Below are 13,753 nucleotides of genomic sequence, written 5' to 3' on the forward strand. Positions count from 1 at the left end.
TAATATTTTGTAAAAATATTATGAATATAGAATATATAAAATAATGTAAGATAAAAATATTACATATATATTCTTTCACATTTCTCTTTTAGCACTCGTATCTCTTAAGAATCGACTTTTATTGATGTTACTTGTCACTTCTCACTCGCAACTGTCAGTAGCTGTCAGTAGTCTTTTGTCACAGATAATTATTCACACGCTTTAAGGACAAATAAACACAAGCAAAAATACTAAACTCAAATATTGAATATTTATAATAACTGCTTTTTAACTGCCGTGTAATTTATCCAGAATGTTTTTACAATTCACGAATTATAAATATTAAACTATTAAAGTAAGATTAAAACAGAAATGTATTTTTAGTGACAAACATTTTAGAAAAAAGTTTAAAATTATTTAGAGAAAACATACAGATATTTTATAGAAATATATTGAAAATTTAAAATTATCACAAACATTATCAGTATATATAGAGAAAATGGGCACTTAGAGCCTGGACACGATAATAGGTGCATAATGAAAAAAACAATTGATCTTTCGCTGGACTTTGCATTTGCAAGCATTTCATGCTCGCCATTTATTCAAACTAACATTTCAAATTAACGTAATGAAATTAACATCTAACATATAACTGTAGTAGTATCAAACATTTCGATCCATTTCGGATCCTTTTCTCTCAATGGCGAAAATAAATTATACAATAAACATCAAGGTAAACAAAATACAAAATCAGAAGTTATCGCAGAAATGGTTAATGTCATAAAAAATGAGTGTCGCTGAGTATGAAATGCTTTAAGGCAACTTGTGTATAACTCTTCTCAAAATGAGAACATTATTTCATAATTCTCCCATCAATGGTCCCATCGATGGACAGACTGAATAGAAAGACATTTATTAATACATATAATATATGTTCTTTTTTATTTTTGTTATTAATTGCCTGTCACTCTATCCTACACAAGAAGCATATATTATTTTATAAATTTATTTAACTTATTAATGCTGACGTAAGCAAGAGACTTATCTAAGACTTTAGTCGCAGACACATATTTATCAGTGATATCTTAAACACAGATGATTGTGAAAAAGGAAAAAGAAGAGGGAGAGCTAGGAAGGGAAGAATATTTCATCATATAGATTAGAGATTTGATCACGAATTATCGAGAAAATAAAGTCTAATAGATAGTTTCCAAAATAATTATTAACGATTATTAACGAATTCTTTTTATGAACGCAACAATTTAAAAATCTGATTCATCAAGCCTATAATGATGTCCTCTTATGACAAGAAAGTGATATGAAAATAATTCAATCGAATATAAAATGTTAATTTCATTACGCACTTATTACCACGTCCAAGCTCCAATCGGTCCTTTTCTTTTCTCTCTTGATTAATATCATTTAAGTATTTTTAAAAATAATTTTAAGTTTTTAGAAAAAAGTCTAAAAACAAATTATTCAGAATAAAAAACATACGGATTATAGAAACCTTGAAAGAGTTGAAAATTAAAAATTATTACAAACATTATCAGTATAATTTGACATAATAATATGTATTATATATTACAATAGAAATTAATGTATGTACATTACATTTTTTACTATGTTTACTTGAAAGTTTTAACATTTATTTTAGTATTCAGCAATGACAATAATCTCCTTTGATGACAAAATTAATGATAATACTCGTTTCATGTGTGATATGTGATATTTACACTAATAATAATATTAATATTTGAATTTATTCATAAAGTATTTATAAATTAACGTACATTTCTCGAGTTACATATATATATTATACATACATATACACAGTTGAAAAATTTGTGTTAAATTTAACAAATATCACATGTCCCAAACGGTCCACAGAAATTTTTGTGTTAATTTAACATAATACGGATATGTTAAATGATGACACGAATATTGTGTTAATATTTTAACATAAAATTAATGCAAACTTCAAGTAAACTTAAAATAAATTTTGTGTTAAATTAACATAGTTTTAATGTAAAAATTAACTAAAAATTAACTAAAAAAAATGTTAATTTTACATTTTATCATCCCCACTTATATTATAAAGTAAAATTAACATTTTTTTTTCTGTAAATTTTAACAGATAAATCTTGTCACTAATAATATCGAACATATTTATTGTGTAAAATTAAAAGTAAATACACATTGTGTTATTTTTACACTTTTTTTCAGTTATTTTAATAATTTAACATTTGAGTTCAATTAACACAACAGCAATATGTTAATTTAACACATGAATGTGTTAAATATTTAACACAAAAATTTTAACGGGGATCGTTTTTAACAAGAAAACACAAATTTTCAAACTGTGTATCGTATAAATTATAATATTGAGAATAAATAGAGAGGTCTTTGCTCGTATATCGGGTGTCTCGTGGTAAATCACATCGATCGCGCGAAATGTCCCTCTTTTCCGTCGCGACGAATATGGTTAGTCCGGGTTAATGGACGTCGTCAACGACCATTAGTCGCGCGAAGCGATCTGGCCGGATTCCAGAAGCGTCTGGCGAAGGCGCCGGTTTTATTGTCTCCCAATGGCTTTGCCCACGCTTGATCCACACAAACGGTGCTTAATCGTCGCCGCTCTGGTCCACAATCAGACTCGGCAACGAAGGCCTCTGCGACAGATTATTTTCACATTCCTTTATTATATACTTTTTTACCTTGTTCTCTCCCTCGCATCTTAAGCTAGATATAGTTCACCGTAGAATTTTTACGTATCGGCGTAAGATTTTAGAAAGTGGATTTTTTTATCCTCATTTTTCCCCTCGTCATTACGCGATTCGCGTATAATCGTGAGTCTGCGATATATTGTTATAAGAATTACACTAGTTTATAAAAGTTTGTTTCATTATTTTAAATTAGACAAGGCGTTTCTTATAGATTTTTGGATAAAACGATGTCGCAAGTCAATTTTCACCAGCACGTCAGGTTTCCGAAATAATTATATTTATTATTTGAGATTCTTTTTGTAAAAGAAATTAATGTTATCTTGAAATTCTGATCAGATGTCATAAATGTATTGTTCATCCCCTATAAAATGCATTTCTTTTTATTTCGATATCTTACTTTTTTAGCCATGTTATGTAAAAATTAAAGCTGGGAACTACTTCTCATATATGGGACGAGTATTTCTATATGAGTAGTTCTTAGCCTTCATAACATGGCTAAAAAGTAAGATATCGAAATAAAGAAAAAGCATTTTATAAAGGAGATGAACATTCATGACATTATCTGATCAGAGTTTCCAGATAACTTTCACTTTTTTTTTTACAAAAAAATCTCAAATATCTCAAAAAAACTATTTTTTACACATTAAACCTCAATTATTTCGGAAACTTGACGTGAAATTTAATTTGCGGAACCCAAAAATCTATGAGAAACACTTTGTCTGATTGAAAATAATTTTTGGCTGTAAACTAGTGTTATTGGAAAGTTCGCTAAAAGCTCTATCTCGCGATATACCTACTTTAATGCGGTATAATCGTGCAAGCCGGAATGAAACTATCCTTCGATCTGTGCCGGGGTTACACACGACGTTTAAGCAGATCTGCGCGCAGGTATGGCTAGTATGGATAGATAGGTGAACGCGACGGGACACACCACGTCAATAATTTCTATCCCGGAGCGACGGCGGGTGGCCATTACATATTATGCACGCGCGTGCATAAACTATCGCGGAAGCCCGGACCATCGAAGATCGAACGAACGGGGGGGGTCGGGAGAGATTCCAGAGTCCCGGTAACTGGCAGGTATACGAGAAACGCGAAATTGACGTCGTTTAAAGATATAATACGAACGCGCGGCCGCGTAAGTAGTCATTTTCTCTATTATCGAATGAGCCTCGTCGTCGGCGTGCAATCACAAAATACGCGCACGCGGGAATTTTTAACGTTTTCGTTGCTTTTTAAGTGATTTTTTTTCCCAGCTCGTGTAATAGTCGTCGCGAGGTCATTCGCGTTTATGATAAAAAAAGAAATATATAACTATGTCGCAAGTCGCTTATGCGCATTTCATTTTTATCGATGCAGTTAATAATGAGACACGTAAGCGTGATCGGAAGTTCGAGAATCGTCACTGTTCATCAGTCAGATTTTATTTTTTAAACATTTTCTGCGATATTCATGCTTGTTTGAAACTTGTTTTAAATATTTGATCGAGGTCTTCAGGGTTTTGGGAGTGCTAAATTATCGAGATCACAGATCAAGAAATTAATGTAATATATACACGAATCTTTAACACTGGTCAAACGTGTGACAGATTTAAAGTAGAAGTAAAATTGTGTAATCTTATTTCGCTTATACGTCGAATTTTATTTAGAAAGCAAAATAAAAAGAGAAAGAGAGAAACATGCACTGACATCGAGAGATCACGTAAAGACCCCCTTAAACTCAAACTATTTCCTCCTCGTGCCAACAGACGAAACAATTCCAATAACTATTCGCCATTTCTCATCACGAATGCGGTAATTCGGCCAGAGTTGGACTAATGCACGCGATTCCGTCGGTTTATTCTGTGTAACACGCGAATGAAAAGCTGCGAGCGCCGATCATATGGGATTTTTCGCGGGGCCACCGTCGAGATTAAACGAGCACTCGGACGCCCACGCAAAGTACACGTGGCACGTGTGCGTCGTATTTGTAAATTCATCTTATCGACCATGGTGCGTCTTTTAAGAGACTGTGTGTTTCGAAGAAGATAAAAAAAAAAAAAATAAAATAAAAAAAAAGCGTTTCTCGGAGACACTCTGTCTGGCCGAAAATGTTCTCGATCACTGCGGATCCAATCTGTCATTTTTCGGACACGTGAGGCTGAAAACAAATACCAAAAGAGATACTAAACTGAATTATTAATTTATTAACATTACTCTTTGATACATATATAATAAATATATTAAATATATATTTAAATATATATTGAATAAATATATTATACATTTTAATTATAAATTTATTAATATTATTATTGGAAATATCGCATTTATTTAATGTAAAATATTTTTAAAATAGATGGAATAATCTTTCGAGTGTAAACGTTTATATGTGAAATAAGTTTTCGTCATTTTTGACGGACGAAAACGAATGATAAATTGTAATAATTTAATAATAACAGTCTAATAACGATTGCGATAAAATCTTTGTTTAGTAATCTCTTGCTTTTCGTATCAGAATGTGTCGCTCGTGTTTGGAAAGTTTAATCACTCGGGATAGGAGAGATAAGGATATGATTATCATTTAAATACTAAAGCCTACACTTGATCAGAAGTGTCTCGTGAAAACACGATATTAAATCGATAATGCGAATGATAATTTCTCAAACATAAGATTCGCAAATTTGCATGGGACAAATATAATTGTTTCGCGAGATAAAATTGCAGATATCGTCGCGTATAATTTTTTTAATTAATATACATTGTCGCGAATTTCGTCGAGTTTCTTCGAAAAATCACTTTCAATCATATCTCTTCTCTATTACGAACGTTATCGTTTGCTGACGTTTATCGGTTTATGAATTTTAATCAGCGATATAGCTGAAAAACGCATTTGTCGGTAGACTCGCTTCATCCACGAGAGAACACTTAGCTACAAGATAGTGTGTTCATTTGAAAGTTTAAAACCGGGTTTACCGCTAGATAAAGAGTTACATCATATATGCACAGTGTTTCCCCGTAAGCGAAGCGTCTAATAGGATAGGGCGATAATGAAAAGAAATGGTTTTCATAGTCGTCGATAGTGCGACAATGTTCGACAACGTATAATGAACCAAGTTACGAGTTTGAAACTTTACTTCAAAAAAGAGACTTGCCATCGAAATCTTATTCTTATATTTTAATGATAGTAGATAAATATTTAATTTTTTGATATTATTTAATACGATTCTTTGTGCCACTAATCATTTATTATATTTTGTTTATTCATGAAGATACCACAAGTATGACTAAATTAATTCAGTTTAATATATACACGATGCGAGTTAATTTTAATAATATATATTTCCAAGATAAAATTTGCAAAGAATTCAAACAAAAAAATATCTCCAAGTTCAAATTAATCAAAATCTTTTGCCAATTTATATCGAGTGTGACTATTACTGTATAAACGACTGTATAAACGATGACTATTATAATTTCTTTGATTAATTCGACGCTGAGTTTTTCAACTTAAAATTTAATCGAATGTTTTCTGCATTGTTATACAGTTTTCTAAACACAAAACATTTTTAATTAATTGAAAATATTATAAATAATATTATATATAATATGAAATATTATAAATAATAGTATATATAATATGAAATATTGTAAATAATGTTATAAATATATCTATAAATAATATCAAAATATTAAATATTATAAATAATATAAAAAGTGTTTATAAGTGCTCGTTTGTCGAAGTATTTTTTTTGCTTTTTTAAATTTTCTGGAGATGGAAAAGTGTCCGAGCCCTCGCAATTTTTCATCACGTTTAAAAGCCATCTAATTTGCGGACAACGCATTTCCCCGGTTTCTTCGAGGTCACGAGTGCGCTTTAAACCGGCCGCAAACCGTAAGTCGGCGACTAACAGCAGGTCAATAAGCTTCGCTCTGGGGCCAGATAAAACGCCCCTTTCTCTCGCTCTCGCGTGCTCGGCCGCTCTCGGTCGCGATGCGTTTTAAAACCCCGGGGATATACCAGTCTGTGTGTATCTCTCCTGTGCAGCAAATATCTCGTACAACGCGATTATTGTACATCCTATTCGGTCCGAGAGAGTTGTATCATATACAAAAATTGCTCCGTTACGATGTTATCTACGATATTATCAACGCGCGCAAATAAAGTTTTTTTCGCGTTAAGATAACTTGAAGAATCTGTCACGCTCGCAGTTTCTTATACACGATGAAACATAGTAACAATAATAAATATCTTGGAGACTATATGTTAAATACAAGAAAAATTTGTCCATTGCACCAAAAGGACTTATTGGATGTTGAATTCTTTATCGGTAAAATTGTTTGACAGATATGAGCACACGTCATTATTTTTTCAACTATACATATATATATGTATATATATTTTTACATATATCGATATTTTAGTCATTCTGCATGAAAAGCCTTAGAATAGAATTGAATAAAAACATCAATTATTAAAGTCGTTAAAAAGTGAATATTTTTCGCGAGATATTTTTTTATTTTTATATTATTTATACACAGAGAATTTTCTCTTAGAATTTACCCTGAAAATCATGGTAATCATGGGACAATATGGCATATGGAAAGAATTTTATGAGAATTTCTCTGATTAATATTTATCAGAATAAAAAATAATATCTATCACAATAAAATATAAAATTTGTTTGATTAATTTTACTAAAAGTATAGTAAAATTTACTAAAAGTCTGGTAAAATTGATCAGACATATTTTTCAAATTCTTTCCATACCATATTGTTCTACGATTACCATGATTTTCAGAGTAAATTCTAAGAGAAAATTCTCTCTGTGTATTGTTATATTTTTATATTATTATTTATTTTGACATATTATGACATAAAATATAAAATATCTCGAGAAATGTTTCCTTTTCATAATGACTTTATTTCACAATCAGTACCTTTATACACAAACTAATAAGATGAATCGATTGATAAAAAAAACCACAATTATTTGAATCATATATTATATAATATAATTAAAAATCCTAATCGAACAACTGAAAATTTAATCCGCGTAATCATTTAGATCCTTCAAATGGTCCATCGGGGAAACATATATGGCGCGAGAGAAAGAGACGCAGAGAGGCTTTATCATCTCCCTGCGAAATAACCTGCGTCGTAACCTCCTGGCACTTCAGTTCGTCTTCCTCTTTCCTCGGTCTCCCGCATCCTTCCGTTCCCTCCCCCTTTTCTCTTTCGCCCGTCCTCATCCATCCTCCTTTCCTCTCGGCTTCTCCTGCGAATTCCGGTGTGCTCGTTCGTGTCACCCACACGAGGACGCGTTCCTCGCCCGCAGGCGCGATCCTGAGCAGTTTCAGTCGGAGCTGAAGTCTGCAAGCAGGTGCGCCGGACGCATTCTATGCATTCCACGGGTCCTCATCCAGCATCACACGTCGGCCTCCTGCGCGCACGTTGCATCCTTTTCTCCCTCCTTCTATCGCGCCTTCTATCGCCCCAATCTTTTTCTTCTTTTTATTTCCGAGCGCGTTTGCAACCGGGCTTTTTCCACAAAGATTTACGGTTTCCTCCGAGGAATTTATCACCCCCGCAATCGTGTCCTCTCCTATCAACCATACCGTTGACAGTCGCAATCTCGCTAGGGAAACGCGACACCGAACGATTCCTCGAATCGCGACATCGTGCTCGTTACATGGTCGATAACACCCGCGTCTGTGACGTGATATCAATTTTTAAAAGCCTATCGGGAGATAGTAGGTTTTCCGCGTGGGATATATATCATTTGAGGAACGACGAGATATGTTATTATATGTGTCTTCGAAGTAATCGATTCTGTCATTACGGATTTTAATGCGAGTCGATATTTGAAATTGATACGTTATCTTTTATCGTTAAACACGCTGCTCGAAGCAATGTGGCAACAAGCTCGTGTGAGATAAGCGAGATCCGCGAGATAATGAATCTAACTCTACTTGCTGTGACATCGCAATTTAATGAAGTGTACTCGAAAGCTGATAGAAGTACTTTTTCAAGAAATACATTGCTCTGCAGTAGCGTTAAAGCGACAACATTGTTCAAATATTTGTATTCTCGATCTTTCGAACTACACAGAGAAAATTTTCTCTTAGAATTTATCCTGAAAATCATGGTAATCGTGGGACAATATGGTATGGAAAGAATTTTATTGATTGAGAATTTCTTTGATTAATATTTATGACAATAAAAATAATAATATCTATTACAATAAAATATAAAATATGTTTGATTAATTTTACTAAACCTCATAGTATGCAGCAAGTAACTGCATACTAAACTTACTGCAGTTTAGTAAAATTAATCAAACATGTTTTATATTTTATTGTGATAAATATTAATTAGAGAAATTCTCATAAAACTCTTTCCATATCATATTATTCCACGATTACCATAATTTTCAGGTACTATAAATATAAATTCTAAAAGAAAATTCTCTCAGTGTATCACTCAGCTATTATTCGAAATTCAATATCGAATATAAATCTCTATTAATTACTTCGGAAATAAACATTTATTTCTTTCAAAAGGGAAAATATCATATCATGGAATATAAAATTTTTAAATTTTTTACACATTAATTGCAACAAACGCTTTGGAAAATGCAAAGTTGCTGTAAAAGGTAACTTTAATGCAATATTTTATATTGAAATATCTGTAATTCATATTTTAATTTAGTTTATAATATATATTTTATAATTTTATTTTTATTTTTAATATTTTATTTTATAAATATTTTAATAATTTTAATATAATATAATTCATATATAATTAATATATTATAATATAAATAATATAATATATAATATTTTAAATATATTATAATATATTAATTATAATATAATTAATGTATTATAACACTTAAAATACTTATATAAAATAATATTTATATTTATATAAATGTTATTATATAAATATTATAATTTATATTTATTAATTAATTTAATTATCGAATGAGACGTTTGTTCTTTACGAGGACATTTTATTAAAAACGAGAAACCTTTCGCACGCGAACCTAACAATAGGAGGTTATTATTTTCCGTCTGCTCGCGACAGATTCCGAAAGTAACTCGCCCCATGCCGGTCACGCGCGGCATTTCAGTAACAATTAGCCGAGTGTCCGAAGGCGAGAACGTTTGCATATATGGGGGAGAGAAAGAGAGTGCGGACGGGAATTACTCTCGCTCGGGGCGCTGTATTTGTTCCGCGCCGCGTCGGGCTGGCTCGTCCACAAAAGCAAACCACGCGTGTTTCTGGAACAAACGCCGAGGGCCAGCGGCCGAGGCTGCCCACCGGATGACCAAACATGGCTTAGATAGGCTCTCTCTCTTTCTCTGTCGCGCGCAATCGTGGATTCCCGCGACGTTTAAGGGTAAATGCGGGTTAACATAAGTTGGGACTTCGTTAGGATCGTTGCTGGGAACGCATTGCAGGATGCAGGTTCTACAGAAGTGCGAGAAATTTTTTTCTCCCTTATAAAATCACGCAGAATTACGTGTGCTAAATATTTTCCTGCATCAGGATACGTACAGATACAGAGAGAATTAATTATTTTTTCGATTGTCAAATTTATACGGAATTTCTCCCTCGTTTCTCGTATACATCATTTCGATATCGTATATATGTTGTATAGTGAAATAATTGATTGATATTTGTTTTATAAAATTGTCAATAATTTTATGAAATATATGTAACTCACTCGCAATGAAAATTAATTTCGTCAAAATTTTTATAAAATCTCAAATTACATTAAGAAAGAAAATAAGTAATTGTATATAAAATTACTTGTTGATGTCGTCCGTGTGATTTCATAAATACAGTCAATGATTTTATACAATCTTTTGAAATTGTTTTATAAAATCGTTGATTATAATAGTAAATCGTGTGCACATGTGCAAAATTATTCTGTGCAGTTTCATATAAAACTGCGCATAGAAAAAGCAATTAACACATTCGTTTATTTCATAAATTTAAAAAAGAAACCTCAAATATAATATATAAAAAATTTTATACGAAATAAATTTCTCGGTATATTGTATATTCCGATAATAAAACCGTGTACATCATATTTAAATTTAATAACATCAGTTAGATTTATTTCAAGAAATCGAACGCGGTTTTAAGTATTGGAAGCTTCCGACGTAATCGCCCGAAGATACGCGTCAATCAGTGTCGGATACTAATTATTCTAAATCCAATCTCAGTCTTTCGTCCCTCTCCCTTCTCACCCCTTTTCTTCCGTCCGGCGAATTAATCCATAAAAGGAGGAAAAGGATTCGTCGGCAGGGTAGTTTCTCCGTCTTTCTGTCGCTTTCCCTCGGAACGTGCCGCCCCTTATCTAGGGACTCTCTCTCTCTCGCAAAACACCGAGAGCTGCATCATCGCCGCGTAATTATAGCCGATGGGAGTAATTGCTCTCAGGAACTGGGAAGCAGTTCGAGTTCTATCGTATATATCGGGAAGGGCAAGGGAGAGAAGAGAGAGACTCTAAACTCTCGACAAACTCGCCCGTTCGCTCTGCGAATGTATGAGTGTGTACGACACGTCGATACGGGGATGCGATTATACGATGCATCACGCTCGCGCGTGCATTTCCATCACGCATTTCCGAAAGCGCGAGATTCTCCTCCCTGCGATGATCCTCTTCTTAATCGAAAGTCGATAAACCGCGGGCTACGCGCCGGCTAATTAATTCCGCGTCTTTCAACCTGTCTGACGTCGATCCGTTGCGTCACTTCCGACGAATCACGGGACTAAGAATGCGATTGTTACGACAAATCAGCTGTTCATTTCATTGCTTTCACAGGGTATATACTCCCGGGAAAACTCTTGAAAACCTAGCATTCTCAGGGATTATCGTTCGATGAAATTGAAAATTCAGGGAAATCTTATGGAATTTAATTGGGATTCAGAAAAATTTTTAAACAATTACCTCTTTGATAATTTTATTCTTATTTAGCATTTGAGAAAGATATGTCTATATTTGCGATATTTAAGTTTTTATTTCATGTGATTTTTATATTGACTAGACAACACAAGCGCGTGCTGCGCGCGCGCGCCATTTCATTTAAAGATTTAATTTAATTTAATTTAATTATGCGGTAATGGGGATGTATATAATATGTTGAAAATATTAAAATAATAATATGTTCTAAATAATATATTATAATATCTTTTATCCGCGATTAATATTTTTTGACAAATATCAGTTTATAATTGTCAAAAATATTAATCAAATTTTAAATATTTTAACATCTCTTTCTAAAAAAGGCATGTTAATTGTAAGTCGATTCTCGCAAGTATTGTTGCATTTTTTCCGCGATGCTGATTGACTGTTCCGATTCGCATTGTGCGTTGTGCGTTATATTTATATCATCGAGAGGCTGTCATCGCAAGGGTTAGTAGTTTAACAGTTTGTTCAAAATAAAATAGAATAAAATAATATGTTTTAAATAATATGTTATAATACTTTAAACTCGATTAATATTTTTGATAGTTATCAGCTGATTTCTGTCAAAAAATATTAATCGCGGATAAGGTGTATTATAACATATTATTTAGAACATATTGCAATTTTAATATTTTTAACATATTATTTTAAAATTTAATTAGCAAATTAACGCTTTAATCAGCTGATTTCTGTCAAGAAATATGAATAAAGCGTTACTTTGTGCTAATTAAATTTTAAAATAATAACATGTTAAAAATATTAAAATAGTAATATATTGTAAATAATATGTTATAATACTTTATCCGCGATTAATATTTTTTGACAGAAATCAGCTGATAACTGTCAAAAATATTAATCGAGTTTAAAGTATTACAACATATTATTTAAAACTAATATTATTATTTTATTTAATTTTATTTTGAACAAACTGTCAAACTGCTAATCCTCGCGATGACAGCCTCTCGATGCTACGAATATAACACACAACGCGAATCTTGGCAGCCAATGAGCATCGCGGAAAAGCGGCAACAATAAACTTTGATATATGCGAGTATCGATTTTACAAATCTTTTTTAGAAAAGGAAAGGATTCAGCCTTTTTGTCGAGTAATTACTCTGCCATGAGCATAAAATAATAAATACGAGTCAAAAATAATAAAAAATTATATGCACTTTATATCATTTTATTATACGCAAAGAATATAGATAGATTAAGTAGTACGAGTCAACAATTTCTCACTACGTTTAGCCTTTTCGTCGCGCAATTATTTAATCATTAACATAAAATCATAAATGCGAGTCAAAAACAAAAAATAACACGCACTTTATGTATCATAATTTTATTATGCGCAAAGTAAGAATGTAGATAGATTAAGTAGTACGAGTCAACCATTTCTCACTACGGTTAGCCTTTTCGTCGCGCAATCACTTAATCATTAACATAAAATCATAAATACGAGTCAAAAACAATAAAAAATAACACGCAGTTTATATATCATCATTTTATTATGCGCAAAGTAAGAATGTAGATAGATTAAGTAGTACGAGTCAACCATTTCTCACTACGGTTAGCCTTTTCGTCGCGCAATTTTACTTAATCATTAACATAAAATCATAAATACGAGTCAAAAACAATAAAAAATAACACGCACTTTATATATCACTAGACAACATAAGCGCGCGCGCTATTTTATTCAAAGATTTAATTTAATTTAATTTAATTTTATTTTAAACAACTGTCAAAACTGTTAATCTTCGCGATGACAGCCGCTCGATTTATATTTTTTCACAGAAATCAGCTGATTAAAGCGTTAATTTGCTAATTAAAGTTTAAAATAATAATATGGTAAAAAATTAAAATAGTTATATGTTGTAAATAATATGTTATAATATCTTATTCGCAATTAATATTTCTTGACAGAAATCAGCTGATAACTGTCAAAAATATTAATCGTGTTTAAAGTATTATAACATATTATTTAAAACATTATTTTAATTTTTATAACATATTATTTTAAAAATTAATTAGCAAATTAACGCTTTAATCAGCTGATTTTGATAAAAAAATATTAATAAAGCGAAAATTTG

The 13,753-nt window shown here is 31.8% G+C and overlaps 1 protein-coding gene across 2 annotated transcripts in view; it reads left to right on the forward strand.

The window, feature by feature from the left end:
* Positions 1–13,753, forward strand: part of Pde9 (phosphodiesterase 9) — a 185,890-nt gene that overhangs the window by 21,487 nt on the left and 150,650 nt on the right. The window lies entirely within an intron of this gene.

Source organism: Prenolepis imparis, unplaced genomic scaffold (assembly GCF_030444845.1).
Source record: "Prenolepis imparis isolate NDT839.2.m4 unplaced genomic scaffold, iyPreImpa1.0 SCAF_4, whole genome shotgun sequence".
Lineage (NCBI taxonomy): Eukaryota > Metazoa > Arthropoda > Insecta > Hymenoptera > Formicidae > Prenolepis > Prenolepis imparis.